General features: G+C 43.8%; 1 long non-coding RNA gene across 1 annotated transcript; it reads left to right on the top strand.

Moving 5' to 3' along the window:
- The first annotated feature begins 6719 nt into the window (after window positions 1-6719).
- On the top strand, window positions 6720-14853 carry LOC109498074. The gene is made up of 3 exons (XR_002154653.3): window positions 6720-7514; window positions 8319-8487; window positions 14586-14853. It is a non-coding gene; the product is annotated as an uncharacterized LOC109498074 (long non-coding RNA).
- Window positions 14854-18099: the final 3246 nt, after the last annotated feature.

Below are 18099 nucleotides of genomic sequence, written 5' to 3'. Positions count from 1 at the left end.
ATTTATTTTTGAGACTGAGAGAGATAGAGCATGAACAGGGGAGGGGCAGAGAGAGAGGGAGACACAGAATCCGAAGCAGGCTCCAGGCTCCGAGCTGTCAGCATGGAGCCCAACGCGGGGCTCGAACGTACACACCGTGAGATCATGACCTGAGCCAAAGTCAGACGCTCAACCCACTGGGCCACCCAGGCGCCCCATCAAGTTTGTTTTTTTAAAGTAAAAGTGTTTTTATAGCTATAAGGACACATACATAAAAATCAGGGAGCAAATCCAATTTGGTTTGATTAAACATTCTTTCAAAAAGACACAGACTTGTTATGTATAGTCTTGTCAACTTTAGCATCCATTATTAGGAATTTGGGGATGGGATAAAAGACAAATAAGACGTTAAAAAACAAACAAACAAACAAAACCAGAATATCGGAATACATGATAGACCATTCACAATCACCAATGATCAACAAAAGAATAACATACCACCTAAGCAGCCTAACAGACAAAGCCCAGGCTGACCTTGAATCCTGTTCTTTCCCCTTGATGCCAACCCTTCCTTGACTTCACATTCTCTAGAGACACGTCCCCATACTAATTAAGGGATTATATTCAGTTTCTCTTCAGAGAAAGAGAAAAACTTCAGAAGCTATTATAGAAGTCCATTTTTAGTGACACACAAAGCCGCAGAGAAGCCCAGAATCTCTAGGGCTTCGGGGGAGAGTTGCCAGATATCAGTGGCATTTCTGAGCCTGCTGTCTGCTTATTCCTGGAAGTCTGGGTGGTGTTGCCAGCCAGGGGTATCTTATTCATTCTGTCCTCCCCTCTCTGATGCATGCTTTTTTCCATGCTGATCACATTACAGGGGTGTTCTATTTTGGGCTAACCTTGAATGACTTAGGTTCTTTTGCTAATACAGAATCGAACAATTGGTTTGCTTCCATTCTGATTTACCTGTTTCCATCAGGAGAGCAGATCATCAGAAGGACACCTACAACATATAGTGGGAAAGCCAAAAGACCCCTCTGTTTTCAAGAAAGACGGCTATGTCCCAGCCCGTGTGCAACAGATCGCCCGCACCCCCAAAATTTGCATGTGCCATGATAATGTGCACCCTTCCTTTTTCAAGGTACTGAGTTGATTCAGGCAAACATCATCCGATGACGGGTAACTGCAGTTGGAAGTTGTCAGCTACTCCTCAGCTTACCACATAAGGGAGTAGAATTGTCTCATTCTCAAGCTTTCTGGAGCTTCCCTTGACATCTCAGAACAGTTGGCCTCACAAGCTTTTCCTCCCTTTGCCTTTTGCCCCTGTGCTCTAAGCACTGTGTGCACTTGATGCAACCCACTTGCCCATGGTCTTCTTTTTTTGTTTTTAAGGTGTATTTGTTTACTTTTGAGAGAGAGAGACAGCGCTCGAGCAGAGGAAAGGCAGAGAAAGAGAGGGAGACACAGAATGTGAAGCAGGCTCCAGGCTCCGAGTTGTCAACACAGAGCCTGACATGGGGCTCGAACTCATGAACTGTGAGATCATGACCTGAGCTGAAGTCGGACGCTTAACCGACTGAGCCACCCAGGTGCCCCTTGACCACGGTCTTCTAATATCCCCTGCCACCCCTGTTTTCCCTAGGCCAAGTTCTAGCACTCAGTCAGGGTTAGGGATCTCTGTGAAACTGCAGCTTGAGAACAGGTGAGAAGGTGACTTATTCAGTAACGTTTCCTGTATGGTTCTCTTTCCCCACAGAAATCCTTCAAAAATCTTTCTGGTGGGAAAAACATTTAGTCCCAAACTCTGGTCAAGGTGAAGTCAAATTTTTAGAATGATAGTTCAAGATTTTTTTACTGAATTCAGGATACAGTTAGATTTGTTCATCTTTTCTGAGAATAATTTATTGAACTAATTACACTGTACAAATCACTTTAGGATTAAAAGAAGCCAGAGCACCTGGCTGGCTCAGTCAATGGAGCATGCAACTCTTGATCTCAGGGTTGTGAGTTTGAGCCCCACATGGGGTATAGAGATTACTTAAAAATAAAATCTTTTGAGGGGGGAATGCAAACTGGTATAGCCACTCTGGAAAACAGTATGGATGTTCGTCAAAAAATTAAAAATAGAACTACCCTACGACCCAGAAATTGCACTACTATGTATTTATCCAAGGGATATGGGTATGCTGTTTCAAAGGGACGCATGCACCCCCATGTTTTAGCAGCACTATCAACAATAGCCAAAGTATGGAAACAGCCCAAATGTCCATCGATGGATGAATGGATAAAGAAGGTGTGGTATATTTATACAATGGAGTATTACTCAGTAATCAAAAAGAATGAAATCTTGCCATTTGCAACTACGTGGATGGAACTAGAGGGTGTTATGCTAAGCAAAATTAGAGAAAGACAAATATCATATGACTTCACTCATATGAGGACTTTAAGATACAAAACAGATGAACAGAAGGGAAGGGAAGCAAAAATAATATAAAAACAGGGAAGGGGACAAAACATAAAAGACTTAAATTTAGAGAACAAACAGAGGGTTGTGGAGGGGTTGTGGGGGGGGGGGTTGGCTAAATAGGCAAGGGAATTAAGGAATCTACTCCTGAAATCGTTGTGGTACTATATGCTAACTAATTTGGATGTAAATAAAAAAAAAATAAAATTACGTATTATGTTGAAAAATAAATAAATAAATTAATTAATTAATTAATAAAAACTGGAAAAAACTTTTTTTTAATTTTTTAATGTTTATTCATTTTGGAGAGACAGAGAGACAGAGCGTCAGTGGGGGAGGGGCAGAGAGAGAGGGAGACAGAATCCAAAGCAGGTTCCAGGCTCTGAGTTGTCAGCACAGAGCTCGACGCAGGGCTCTAACTCCTGAACTGTGAGATCATGACCTGAGCTGAAGTCAGATACTTAACCAACTGAGCCACTCAGGTGCCCCAAAAATAAAACCTTAAAAAAAAAAGAAGTCAAGAAGAGTTTGGTGGGGTAACGTAGCATTGACTTAATGTCTGTTGGTTGTCACCAAATAGTACTGATATTGCCAAATCGTTAATAATAAATTGATTCAACTATACTCTGAATAAAATCTGTATTACAATCTTGTAATAAATGGTGTGCATCCACACATGGTATATAACTAACATTTATTACTATATATATTACAAGACATGATATACAATATAAAGTTGTTATGGCAGACTCAAGAACCATGGGTCCATAATAGAAGAGAAAACCAGAATTCAGAGGTAATAGGATGCCAAGGACGGAAAGAGTCAATTTCTTAAACTTTCCCATTTTTTAGTCTTCCTGAGACAGTGCAGCCGTAGAGGTGGATTAACCCACCAAGAATGTACCAGCACGAACTGCAGGCTTTCCAGCAAGGATGCAGCCAACAACTGTAATATCATCTTCTTTTCACTGATCAGGTAACTGATAGAGAGGTTAAGTAGATCCCCGAAGGTTTTACACCACGAGTCGGTGACAAAACCAGGAATAGAACCAAGTGGCATGCAACACTGAGCGGGGATGTGCCAGGTATCTCTTCTGTGAATTGGCAGCCTTGCAATATTCTGAATATGAGCCTTTTTTTTTCAACCATCTGTCACCACACAACACTATTTTAATATCATTGACTATATTCCCTATGCTGTATAATGATTTATTCCTTCCGTAGCTGGAGTCTATACCTCCCACACTTTACCTAGTTTACCCATGCCCTCTACCCCCTCCTTTCTTGCAACCACCCATTTGTTCTCTGTGTTTATGGGTCTGTTTCTGCTTTGTGTTTGTTTATTCGCTTGATTTTTTTAACTTAAAAAAATTTTTAAATGTTTATTTATTTTTGAGAGAGCACCAGTGGGGAAGGGATGGAGGGGGGAGAGTGTGGGGGAGTGGGGACAGAGGATCCGAAGCAGCCTCCGTGCTGACAGCAGTAACTTAATGCGGGGCTTGAACTCACAAACTGTGAGATCAAGACCTGAGCCGAAGCCTGATGCTCAACCAACTGAGCCACCCAGACGTCCCTGTTTTGTTTTTTAGAGTCTGCATAGAAGTGAAATTCTACGTTTGTCTTTTCTCTGTGTGACTTACTTTACTTAGCGTAATACCATCCACGTTGTCACAAATGGCCAAGATCTCATTCTTGAATATGACTTTTTTCATATATTCTGAATGTTAATATAACCCTTTGTTTTTTGGAGTGTTCTTCTTCAGAGACTGCCATTTTTGTATACAGGGGAAAAAAAAGCACATAAAACCCACAGGCAAGGGCTTTTTCTGAAGGCACAGCTCTTAGGAGTAGAAAGACTTCAGCTAAATCAGTCTTGGCCTCCCACACCAGTGTTTGTCCTGGTGAAATCAGATTTAAAGTTAACTCAGAATCAGCCCTAAAGGTTAAAAAAAGAGAGAGAGAGCCCACTCACGGCATTTCGTTCTTCAACAGTGCAGACAGCTTATGGTCTGAAACCAATATTACAGGAAAGCTACGTTCTAGTAGAACCACATTTTTTTTAACTCCTGTCTATGCCCAACGTGGGGCTCAAACTCACGGCCCTGAGATCAAGAGTCAGATGCTCTACCAACTGAGCCAGCCTGGTGTCCTTAGTAGAGCCGCATTTAAGAAAGTTGTCCCTTCCAGGGGTGCCTGGGTGGCTCAGTCAGTTAAGCTTCCAACTTCAGCTCAGGTCATGATCTCGAGGTTCGTGAGTTCGAGTCCCACGTTGTGTTCTGTGCTGACAGGTCAGAGCCTGGAGCCTGCTTCAGATTCTGTGTCTCCCTCTTTCTCTTACCCCCCCCCCCACCCCTGTGTTCATTCTCTGTCTCTGTCTCTCAGAAATAAATAAACGTTAAAAAAAAAAAAAGTTTTCCCTTCCGGCTAGTGTCACGGTCCCTGTCCTCATGTGTACTATCCTAGGCACATGTGAGTACTGATAAAATGTGGGTGCGTTCATGTTGTGGTAAGCCCAGTTCCTTGTCACTATGTCCTGCATCTCTGTGACTCTGTGTGTGGTACCCAAGTGTGCTCAGAGTTCAGTAGGTTGCTGCAGACTGAGATTCATAACACCCAACCTTTCCGGATCTCAGATGGCTGAATTGCAGTCTCTACCCACCCTCTGGGGATCCTCTCTTCTTCCAAATGAGAAAGCTGAAAGGAGGCACCTTCTAGCTTGATTATATCCCGAGTCAACCATCTTCCTCAGGTATAATGAGCAACAAGCCAGCTGAGAGAAATAATTGGGAGCATGAGTTTTGCAGCAGATCTAGGTTCGAATCCAACCCCTGTCACTTACTAGCCATGAGACATTGGACAAGTTACTTAAATTTCTACAGGGTCCTGGTTTGGATTCCCTGGAAACAGACCTTGAGGCCCCTAAGAATTTTCCCAACCACAGGGCAAGGGAAGTTGGTTCTTTATCAGCAATTGATGGAGGGCTGCTTGGGGGTAGGGAGAGCATTGATTCCTTGGCCCTTCTGGTTGTTTCCCTTCCCTACCCCTTCCCCCATATGAGTAGAACAGACTCTGGCAGCTAGAGAAAACCCTCAGGCAAATAACTGTAAGTGTGGCAGTTGAAAATCTAACCCTGGGCCAAGAAATGGTAAAGCACAAGGGGAGATAGCCAGAACCCAGACTGTATATGCCACACCCAGCTGCATTTCCACTATCTCTAAAACCCGCCTCACAGGGCCTGCACATAGTGGCCCTTCAGCCTATGGAAGCTCTACTATTACAGCAAGAATAGGGTGGGGTAGTTGCAAGAAGTGTGGTGAACCAGATAATTACCTCTCCAAAGAGGTCCACATCGTAATCCACAGAACCTGTCAATATACGACCTTACATGGGAAAAAAAGGGACTTGGCGGATGTGATTAAATGAAGGATCTTGAAATAGAAAGGTTATCCTGGATTATCCAGCTGGTTTCAATATCCTCCCTCCTTGTAAGAGGGAGGCAGGAGGGTGAGAATCAAAACAGAAAATGTGGCTTTGGAAGCAGTGGGGCCAGGAGCCAAAGAATGCAGGCAGCTCCAGCATCTGGAAAAGGTGAGGAAACAATCTCCCCTGGAGCCTGCAGAAGGAACACAGCCTTGCTGATCCATGGTAAACTTCTTTTAAATGAATTAAACAAGGAGGCCTTTTGCTGGGTGGTCCTAATACCTCAGCAGTCTGCTGTAAACAAGCCAAAAGCTAAACCTGTACATGCCTCAAGGTTAGAGAATTGAAACCAATTGCAGTCAGCTAGGCTCTCTCAAATAAGTCAAATGCTCAAGTCATAGCCAATCAAATGATGTTCTTGCTTGCTTCCGCCTTGGCTTTGTAAAAGACTCTCAGTTCCTATCAGTACAACGCTTCTACGAACTTCTGGTTTGGCACGGCTCAATTCGAATCCATTTTTGCTCTAACTCTTAACATTTCAATATGCCCCACGTTATCTTTCCTGACCTGCAGAGCCGTAAGATGATAAATCTGTGTCGGTCATAGCCACCAAGCTTGTGGCAATTTGTCACAGCAGCCATCGGAAACTAATACAGAAGGGTACACCAGGGATAAGAATAACTAACAGGAGGGGTGCCTGGGTGGCTCAGTTGGTTGAGCATCTGACTTCGGCTCAGGTCAAGATCTCACGGTTCATGAGTTCGAGCCCCATGTCGGGCTCTGTGCTGACAGCTCAGAGCCTGGAGCCTGCTTCGGATTCTGTGTCTCCCTCTCTCTCTACCCCTCCCATGCTTGCACTTTGTCTCTCTCCAAAATAAATAAACATTTAAAATAAAAAAATTTAAAAAGCTAACACACAATAATATTTCCTTTGAGCTGGCACTAAGTGCCGTAAGTATCTTGACTCCTTTCATTCTTAAACCAACTGTAATATATTTGCTACATGGACTGTAATTCACTTTGCCATATTAAATGTCCTTTTATACCTCTTCTTTTCTATAGCTTAATGATAAAAAGCTTTGCATTAATGTTATCATTATGGGTTTCCTAATGCACTCAACCAGTTCTTTTCTGGGAAAATATCTGATGGCAGATACTTCCTCTCCCTGACAACCAGAGAGTGGAGGCTGACACGGTTCCACTGGAGGCAGGTTGAATAAAAATTGGCCTCGGTGCCTTTAAGTCCCCCTGATTACAAACAGATGCTTTTTATCCTTTGCAGTTTGGTCTGGCTTAGTAAAGCTATTAATCATTAAAGGAAGGGTCCATGCTACTTTCACAGCAGAAGGTGCAGCTTGGGCTAGAATCTTCCTTCCATCATCTCCAGTGATGAAGTTTCCAGATTGAAGCAATGGAAATATCAGTGGTGTGGCATTCCTGGAGTTCATTCTCTTGGCTCCCCAGGGAAAGCTAGACTTGGCTTCGGGTTGTTGCAGCATAAAGTTTCTCACTCAGCAGGAAAATCCACCAGAGACTCAGGCCAGCGACTGTATTGCTGTGAATATAAAAGCACCATGCATACAACAATGAAAGGTTTTGTATTATGGGAAAAGTCCTGGAGCTTGAAGAAAGAACTTCTGTTAATTTGCAGGTCAGTATGCTATTATATTAGACTCTCTCTCTCTCTCTCTCTCTCTCTCTCTCTCATTGTTTCCCACTTATTTCTAAATAGTGCTACAAATAAAGGGGGGGCGGGAAGGCAACTGGGCTACCATTTCATTAAGAAAGAAAGAATTATTAACAGCAAGGCTTTGAGGTACAGATTAGGAAACTGTAAAGAGAGAAACAAAGGTTTGTTGACTATAAATCTTCCTTGGGTTTTATGGAGAATTCAGATTCTTGAATCTTGAATTCTCACCTGGATTATTGCATGGTTCTCCTACCTGTTACATCAGCTACCTTGCTTTTTCAGCTGCAAATTCCTCAGGGTAAGCCCCCAGTCCCCTTCCTTTATCTTTGATTCTCCCAGTCCCAGGTGGTTCCAAATGCATAGAAGGCATTTGCTGTTTACTGAGTGGAATGACAAGCTGACCTACTGTATATATTCATACATGAGTAAATAAAGGTCACATGTTGAATTATTCCAGGTGGTGGCTGAAAACCCAGCCCAGAGTCTGAGTGAGCTCAGGGACCACCTTGCTGTGATCTCTGAGACTTACCCACCCCTTTCTCCAGGACTCCCCAACAGCCCTACTTCGGTGACTTCATTCCCCCCATGCTTAGTCACGGCAGTGCAATTCAGTAAGTATTTTTCATGCTCTGGTGGAGACACTAAAGTATGGTGATAGCCACACCGTTCCGCAGTTCACAGCCTGCACGAAAATGCTCAACTCCAACACTCAAATGACACCGCATTTGTATACTGGTCCACTCCATGGTGTTTCTGCCTCCACAGGTAAACCACTCCCAGAACACTAACAGGAAAGATGGGTCGGTTAAAAGGAGGAGAGCAAAACAAAGGAATGAGGACTAGTGACACAGGAAATCCTACCATGGAAGGGATTGACCTGGAATTCAAGGGGGAAGGAAAAACGCTTTCTCCTTAAACCCAAAGCATCTTCAAGGTAAAAGCGGCTCTTTCTGTTTCCAGGGAAGGCCGAATGAAGTCACTGAAGATGGGGGTGGGATGTGGGGGCCTTTGTGAGGCCCGAGGGCAGTAGCACACGGTAATTGTAACGGATGCTCTGGTGTCTTGTCAAGATCCCCACTTCAGGACCAAGATACTCACCCCCTCAGTTGCCAGAAAGGTTGGGCCCTGGTGGCTGCCTTGACCAAGGCTGCATGACCTTCCTGGGGGTAGCTGAGTGCAAAGACTGGTTGTCTCAAGTCAAAACAACTCTGAAGGCCCACCCAGCTCCAGAGCTCTGAGTGGGTTTGCTCGAGGCCTGTAGAGTGACAGCATCACAGCCCAACTTCCCAAGCTGCCCGAACCTTCCTCCCTTTCTCCCTCAAAGGTCTTATGTCCCCCCAAAAGCACTCCTCACTGGACTTCCTCCATGCAGCTCTTTATCTCAGAGTCAGCTTCCCTGCAACCGGAAGGGGGCTGCCAGCGGTGCTCAGTGTGCTAGGACCCTATTCTCAACTCTGCCAGCACCTGGGGGAGGGACAAGTTTTCATAAGAGAATGGCCGCACACGGCATCTCAGGGGACAGGGGGTGAGATGAGAAAAGTCTTCTGAAAATCTACGTCTCCGCCTTCTACCTCACCTCCCTCTGGTACGTAGGTTAAAGGATGTCTGCATTAGCCAACAACGAATGTGTGACCCCCCCCTCGAAAGTCACCAGGCATCTGTTGTGTCTAGGCCAAGGCCCTGGTGTCTTCCTCTGGGCTCACACCTGCTATCTCATGTGTCTTGGTGCACCCTCTTTCTGGAGTCCGCTGTCCTCATGTTTCCCTTGGCACCTAAGTAAATTCCCAGGGTTATTGCCAGAATTCAAATAAACAACCCTGACCTCAGCCTGAACTAAAGGGAAAAAAAAAAAAATAACCTCAGATAACCTTTTCTCCTCATTTATGGAACACCGACCTTTCCAGCACATGGCCCGATAGGACTGTGTCGTAAGATATTTATATTCCCTACTCACAAGTCTTGAACTAGAACCTCATAACCAGCCAAGAAGGACATGTCAGGCCCAGTGATTTATGTTGTGGTGCTGACAGATCTCGTAAGTGGGAGATGGCCTGTCTGACATGGGCACCTGCCAACCAACTAGATGCCAGCCAGTCCTAACAGATGCCTGTAAACAAGCTGCACTGGATTGTACTGGCAGGGTTCTACCCTGCAGAGCTCTGCATCCCTGACCGTCCTCCGTAAAACATCAGTGGTGGGTGCTGTTTTAGCCGGGTTCCTCCAAAAAAGCGCAATCTGAGAGAAGGCTGTGCGTGCAGGTAGTCTTGTTTGGGAGATGATCCGAGAAAGCAGGAGTGAGGGGTGGGGAGAACGAGGCAGGGAAGGGGGGGAAAGCCAACACACAGAGTGTGTTAAGGAGCTGGTTACCACTGTGGGCAACCGAGGCTCAATACCACTGGACTGGGATCTTCTTCTTCCCCTTTTTAAAAATGTTTATTTATTTATTTTGAGAGCGAGAGAGAGCATGAGCAGGAGAGATGGGCAGAAGGAGAGAGAAAGGAAGAGAGAGAATCTTAAGCAGGCTCCACGTTCAGCTCAGAGCCCAATGCAGGACTGGATCCCATGACCACAAGAACATGACCTGAGCTGAAATCAAGATCAAATGCGATGTTTAACCAACTGAGCTACCCAGGCGCCCCCAACCACTGGAATCTTCTGAAGAACCATGAACAAAGCACATCAGAAGTGTTCCACCAGAGGATGGGGGCTGTGGCAGTTAACCCTTGATTCCATCCCCCATTAGATGACCATTGCTCCCTCCCTGAGTGTTAACTCTCTTGCACTTTCTACTTAGCTGAATTTGCCTAAGTGATCTTCCACTGTCTTAGAGAAAGCAGAGAGCTGTTTCTATGGAAACTTTATAAAGGATGCTGGCAAAGCATTCAAACTATCAAAGGTGTACTAAAATCAGGTGAGTTGAGAAGATGTGACATAGGACATCACAAACATTTGCTACAAATGTTTAATAAAGGTACAAGGGGTGCCTGGGTGGCTCAGTCAGTTAAGCAACCAACTTCTGCTCAGGTCATGATCTTATGGTTCATGAGTTCAAGCCCTGTGTCGAGCCCTGTATTGACAACTCAGAGCCTGGAGCCTGCTTCAGATTCTGTGTCTCCCTCTCTCTCTGCCCCTCCCCTACTTGCAGTCTGTCTGTCTGTCTCTCTCTCTCTTTCAAAAAAAAAAAATATATATATATATATGTATATATATATATTTAAAAAGGTACAAATGAAGTGCACAAAGATGGGTGCCCACACCCCTTTAAATCTTAAATTATGAGAGAGAACATATGCTTCCTGTCTTCCCAGCATTCCTTCCTTTGGGGAGTCACCTTTCTTTTCATCTCATTGTGATTGTGTTCGTTCTATGTGGTATGCAGAATAATGGACCCCAGAGATATCCATGTCATAATCCCTGGAACCCATAAATACGTTAGATTATGTGGCAAAGGGGAATTAAGGTTGTAGAAAGAATTAAGATCACTGATCAACTGACTTCAACGTGGAAGATGACCCTGGATTATCCAGTGAGCCCAATGTAATAACAAGAGTCTTTTTTTTTTTTAATGTTTATTTATTTATTTTGAGAGAGAGAAAGAGAGAGAGAGAGAGAGAGAGCATGAGCAGAGGAGGGGCAGAGAGAGAATAAGAGAGAGAATTCCAAGCAAGATTCATACTGTCAGCGCAGAGCCCAACACGGGGATCGATCTCATGAACTGTGAGATCATGAACTGAGCTGAAATCAAGTCACTGACTAAGCCACCCAGGCACCCCTCTTTTTTTTTTTTCCTAAATCACAGGGGTCCTTATAAGTGGAAGAGGGAGATAGAACTTGAACCAGAAAGTGACAGCATAACATGGATGCTATTGGCTTTGAAAGTGGAGAAACTAGGCACAAGCCATGACGTGCAAGAGGTCTCTGTAAGGTGGAAAAGGCAAGGAAATGGATTCTCCTCTAAAGCCTTAGAAAGGAAATCAGGCTGGCCAGCACCCTGATTTTAGCCCACGGATTCCCATTTTAGACATCTGACTTCCAGAACCATAAGGTAGTAAATTTATGTTATTTCAAGGCACTAGGTTTGTGATAAATTGTTATAGCAGCGATGAGAAACTAATGCACCCCATCTGCTTTGATGAGGCCTACTGGGCCAATTTCTCACCCCATGGGTGGGATCATGACCGAGTCATCCATCTGCCAGGCCACAGTGATTCATTCAAGATCAAGCCCATGATCTAGGCAAGACCAGGCCTCTCCCAGTGCTAATGGGAAAGATACATCCTTAACTGGGATATGCTATGGCCTCCATTGTCCTTCCACTTACAAAGACCCTGTGATTATACACGGACCACCAAAATTGTGGCAAAAGGGGTAAAAGCCTGGAGGATGTCTGCCTGTGGGAAGGTTTCAAGAACCTAGCCTGGAAGCAATGCACTTCACATCCACTAACCTTCCGTTAACCAGAGCACAGTCCCGTGGCTCTGCTCTACTGCAAAGGAGGCCGGGAAAAGTGGTCTGTAGGTCCAAGGAAGAAGAGGAAAAGAATTTCAAGAACAGCTAGGCATTTCTGTCTCATAAACTTGCCCTGAAATCCCTCCATTTCTAATCTAACTGAAATTTATATTCATCCCTATATTCACCATGAACATAATTACTTATTTGATTATGTGTGCTCAAATTCTACTTTTCCAGAAAGAGCCCATGGTGACCACCTTCTCTTCAGCTCCTAGATCTAGAGTATTGGGTGTCAATTTTTGTGTTTTTACAGTGTTTATCAAAGAGGAGAGAAGGGCAACTGTTGAGGGTAAGAGAGTGCTATCAGAAAACCTGCGACATTTTTTCCACCCACACATGCATTCCCCAACAGATAGCGTATCTGTTCCCAAGGAAACCTGGCTCTGACTCAATGAGGCTCAGTGCCAGGGTTAGCCACAGCTGTTGATGGGGAAGAAGGACCGAGAACTATTGATGTGCATTTATCACTCGGGCATGCAAATCTGGTCGGAACTTTTACTTGTACGAATTTATTATCAGATAACTTTGTATAATGCCACAAGTCAGATCATGACCCTTTGCACACAGCCATGTTCAATAAAGCCAGCTATAACTGCAACTAAATACATGTCAGATTATACTTTTTACCCTTTCTTTTTTATTTTTGCACGGACTCACGGCAGGCCTGGTGAAGCGTAGGGACCTCCTTCTTAGAATAACGTTCTGAGGGGCACCTGGGAGGCTTGTCGGTTAAGCATCCAACTCTTGATTTCCACTTGGGTCATGATCTCACAGTTCGTAAGATTAAGCCTCACATTGGGCTCCACTCTGACAGCCTGGACTCTGCTTAGGATTCTCTCTCCCTCCCTCTCTCTTTGCCCCTCCCTGCTCGCTCACTCTCTCAAAATAAATAAACTTAAAAAAAAAAAAGAAGAAGAAGAAGAATGTTTTGAAATTCATAAAACAGAATACATAAGTTTGCAAAGGAAACCAATTATACTGAAATGCACTTACCAAAAGATTTAAAAATAAATATGTTTGTTATATATGCTTCTTTATTAATGCATGAAATATCACAATCTAATTGCAGATCTGGAAACCAACGTTTTAGAGTAGTGATGAGTTTGCAGTCTGGAAATCTCTGTGTATTTTACTAGGGATAAAGTCATAATTCCTGCCAATGGCACTGTGATTTGTTTCCCATATTCATCATTAAAAGAAAAGGACAATTTTAGTTCAAAGTTTGTGAAAATAAAAGTAACTTTTTTTCCTATCCAAGTTTATGGACCTTCTGAATCTTACCCGTAGACTCCTTAGGAACCATGGACCCCTAGATTCAGAAGTCCCTATTCAAAAGCAAGGCCACATTTTTTAAAAAATTTTTTTTTAACGTTTATTTATTTTTGAGACAGAGAGAGACAAAGCATGAACAGGGGAGGGTCAGAGAGAGGGAGACACAGAATCTGAAACAGGCTTCAGGCTCTGAGCTGTCAGCACAGAGCCCGATGCGGGGCTCGAACTCACGGACCGCGAGAACATGACCTGAGCCGAAATCAGCCGCCCAACCGACTGAGCCACCCAGACGCCCCAAGGCCACATTTTTAAACACAGACTACAGAGGTAACTCATACCTGCCACCCACCTTTTTTGGCCTCATGCCCACACTGGACCCATTTTCCCCAGGTACTCTATCCTTGAGCACAGCCAGCTAATCAACATTCACCCTCACTCAGCACAACAAATCTAGCGTTTATCATTATTGAGGGCTGACCAGGCAACAAACCTCCTTTTTTTAAAATTATTTTTTCTTTCCACTTTTTAAGTTGCAGTAAAATATACATAACATAAAAGGTACCATCTTAAGAATTTTTAAATGTACAGCTCAGTGTCATCAAGTATATTCATGTCATTGTGCAGCCATCACCGCCATGAATCTCCACAGCTTTGTTCATCTTGCAAAACTGAAACTATGTGCTATTATATAATAAGTCTCCATTACCCTTTCCCTCATCTCCTGGCAACCACCATTCTACTTTCTTTCTCTATGATTTTGACTGCTCTAGATAACTCATATTAAGTGGAATCATACAGTGTTTGTCTTTTCTTTTTAATGTTTATTTATTTTGAGAATGGGCATGCACACACAAGTGGGGGAAGAGCAGAGAGAGAGAAGAGGGAGAATCCCAAGCAGTCTCCATGATCAGCGTGGAGCCGGACATGGGGCTCAGTCTCACGACCATGAGATCATGACCTAATCCAAAATCAAGAGTCAGACACTTAACCAACTAAGCCACCCAGGACCCCCAGTATTTGTCTTTCTTGACTAGCTTATTTCATTTTGCATGATGTCCTCAAGACACATTCATATCGTAGAAGGTATCAGGATTTCCTTCCTTTTTAAGGCTGAATAATATTCATTTGTATGTATATATCACAATTTATTTATCCATTCATCTGTCAATGGACATTTGAGTTGCTTCTACCTTTTGGCTATTGTGAGTAATACTGTTATGAATATAGGTATACAAATATCTCTTTCAGATCCTGCTTTCAATTCTTTGGGGTATATACCAGAAGTGGAATTGCTGGATTATATGGTAAGTCTATGTCTAATTTTTTCAGGAACTGCTATACTATTTTCCACAGTGGCTGTACCGTTTTACATTCCCATCAACAGCATATAAGGATTCCAATTCCATCATGCCCTTTCCATACCTTGCTATTTTCTGGGGTGTTTTGTTGTTTTTGGTGGTGATGGTGGTTTTTGTTTTTTATAGTAGCCACAATAAATGGGTATGAGGTGGTATCTCATGGAGGTTTTGATATGCATTTCACTAAAGATTAGATGAAGAGCAGGTTTTTTTTTTTTTTAATGTATTTATTTGCTTTGGGAGAGAGAAAGAGCTAGCAAGGGAGGGGCAGAGAGAGAGGGAGAGACAGAATCCCAAGCAGGCCCTGCACTGTCAGAGGAGAGCCCAACGCAGGGCTCGAACCCACAAACTGTGAGATGATGACCTGAGCCAAAATCAACAGTTGGATGCTTAACCGACTGACCCAACCAGGGGCCCCAATGAACATCTTTTTAAGTGCTTATTGGTCATTCACATTTCTTCAAGAAACGTCTACTCAAGCCCTTTGTTCATTTTTATTTAGGCTGTTTGTTTTTTTGTTGTTGAATTATAGGAGCTCTTTATATATTCTAGATATTAATCTATCAGATGATTTGCAAATATTTTCTCCTTTTCTATAGGTTGTCTTTTCACTCTGTTGATACATTCTTTGATGCACAAAAGCTTTTCATTTTTATGGAGTCAAATTTGTCATTTTTGTTTTTGCTGCCTGTGTCTTTGGTGTCCTATCCAAAAAATCATTGCCACATCCACTATCATGAAGTTTTTGTCCTATGTTTTCTTTGAAGGGTTTTATCATTTTAGCTCCTACATTTAGATCTTTGGTCCATCTTGAGTCAATTTTTGTGTATGGTGTTAGGTAAGGGTCTATGATACCCTTTTAAAACATTATCTAATTTAGTCCTCATGACAACCCAGTAAGATAGGTACTATATAGAATTCCCATTGTAAAAACATCACAAAGGGCAGTGAAGTCACTTGCCCAAGGAGGCACAGTGAGTGAGGAGACGGAACCAGAATTCAGCCCTGCTTGTCTGAATCCAGACCAAACTCCACTAATCACTTTACAACACTCTTTTGTGTATTTTTCATGCCTCTATGTGCATACCCATCCCCCTCTGTCTGGAACTCCTTCTCTGGTCTGTGCCTGGTAACCTCACCCCTTGCAGCAGATATTGTAGGTGTTCTACCCGTACGCCTGGGCCCCTACCGGTTCAGTTCATAGCAGCACCCAGACTTCCAACTGCCAGCACCTGCAACTTTCCACCTGAGTGCTTTCCGCAGTTGCTGGTGGGTGCTCTGGCCCTGGTGATGGGCCAGAAGTGCCAGCTAATCCGTGCTCCCAGAAAAAACTCTCAGCCGATGACCATAGGAGTTGATCATCTCGTCCTATTGTCCCTCGAATACAGCTGTTCTCAGGCATAGTCTACACAGTTTCCCTGTACCTCCTTGAAGGACAGAACCCTCTTTGCCCACAACTGTTCACTTGCTTGAAAATTCATTTTTATTGACTTCTTTCCTTTCCCTGTCTCACTTTCTCATTCCTCTGCTGGTATTTCCTGGGATTATCACCTAAAACAAGTACCTGCCCTAAAATCCTTGTTTCAGGGCAAGCTTCTGGGAGGAGTCTGACCTAACACAGTGTTCCTTCAAAGCCCTGCTGAAACTCCTCCTTCTCCAGGAAGCCTTCTCCACTGTCTTCCACAGCTGGCTGTTGCTGTCTCTGCCCGTGGCCTGGGGCACACTCCTTGAGGTCCATGTGGCTCAAATTGCCTTGCAGTGGTCAGTTTACACATCGGGTGTAGGTTTTCTATTGCTACTGTAATGAATTACCACACAGAGGCTTAAAACAACACCCATCTCTTATCTTACAGTTCTGTAGGTCAGAAGTCCAGGCATAGCTCAATGGGGTCCCCTGCTTAAAGGCTCACAAAGTTGCAGTCATGGTGCTGGTGAGGCTTCATTCCCTGCTGGAGAGCCTGGGAATCAGTTGGCTTCCAAGCCCATTCAAGTTGTTGGCCAAGTTCAGTTTCTCTTGGTTGTAGAACGGGGGTCTCAGTTTCCTTTCTGGTTGTCAGCCAAGAGCCAGTCTCTGCTTCTTTGAGAGACTTCCTATGTTACTTATGCTTTCCACATTCCCCTCCCCACCCCCACCCCCAGCCCAGCAAAGTAGGTCAAGTCTTCCTTATAGATTCAACATCTCCTACTTTTCCTTCTACCATGTCTCTCTGACTCTAGCTGGAAAAAGTTCTCTGCTTATAAGGCTTTCTGTGATTAGGTTATGCCCAGATGATCCAAGACAATCTTCCTATTTTAAGATCTTTAACCTTGGGGAACTTGGGTGCCTCAGTTGGTTGAGCATCCGACTTCAGCTCAGGTCATGATCTCATGGTTCATGAGTTCAAGCCCCACGTCGGGCTCTGTGCTGACAGCTCAGAGCCTGGAGCCTACTTCTGATTCTGTGTCTCCCTCTCTCTCTGCCCCTTCCCCACTCATGTTCTCTTTCTGTCTCTCAAAAACTGAATAAATATTAAAAAAAAATCTTTAACTTTAATTCCATCTGCAAATGCCCTTTTGTCATGTAATGTAACATATTTATAGTTCCAGGGATTAGGAAGTGGACATCTTTGGGGGCCATTCTACTTAACGCATCAGTCTTCCCCCTTCTATCAGTTACCTATTTCTTCATAAAGAAAATTCAGTGGCTTAAACCAACAACCATTTCGTGTGCTCATGATTCCATAGCTGGGGCTGGGCTGAGCTGGGCATTTCTTCTGCTGTGGTGCCAGTGAAACGGAGCCTCAGTTTCCCAAAATAGGCAGCCATGCTGAAAAGCCTTCCTCTCCTCCCTTCCTACTTCACCTTCCCCACTTCCTCACTTGGACTTTGTGTGATCCCCTCCCCCAGAGAGGGCTCAAACTCACGTCTTTATCTAGGGCTGTTACCATCATGGATTTAACGCTTTCCTTATTATTCCTGTTACTTCCTGCGGTTGTCTTCTTACGGTGTTTTTGCCTGGTCTCAATCTATCTGTAAGTATGTCACCTTTTCAAAATGTTTTCTGCTCTTCTTAAAGATACAACCAGACCCCACTTCTGCCCTACTTGATGGCCCATACCCCGGGGTCTTTTTATGATCAAAGTCAGTCTTTCTAACTATATACGTCCTCTTCCAGCCTTTTGTTTCCTTGCAGTTTGAGAAAAATAGTCCAATCACCTACATAAACTTCATGCTGAGGCTATAGACTTTCATGTCCTAATTTTCTCTACTACATTCTGTAACTTACTTTGTTTCCCCCAAACTCCTGGTCTGAGCTTGAAAAGACTGGTTGGTAGTTTCTGTTCCTTGACAAAGATAACCCTGTTTACAGTCAGAGTGTCCTCTTCTGTTACCTAAGGGACCAGCAGCCATTTCTTCCTGATGCT

Source organism: Felis catus, chromosome A3 (assembly GCF_018350175.1).
Source record: "Felis catus isolate Fca126 chromosome A3, F.catus_Fca126_mat1.0, whole genome shotgun sequence".
NCBI classification, from domain to species: Eukaryota; Metazoa; Chordata; class Mammalia; order Carnivora; family Felidae; genus Felis; species Felis catus.
The sequence above is the reverse complement of the archived record's forward strand: the minus strand, read 5'-3'. Positions and strand labels throughout refer to the sequence as shown.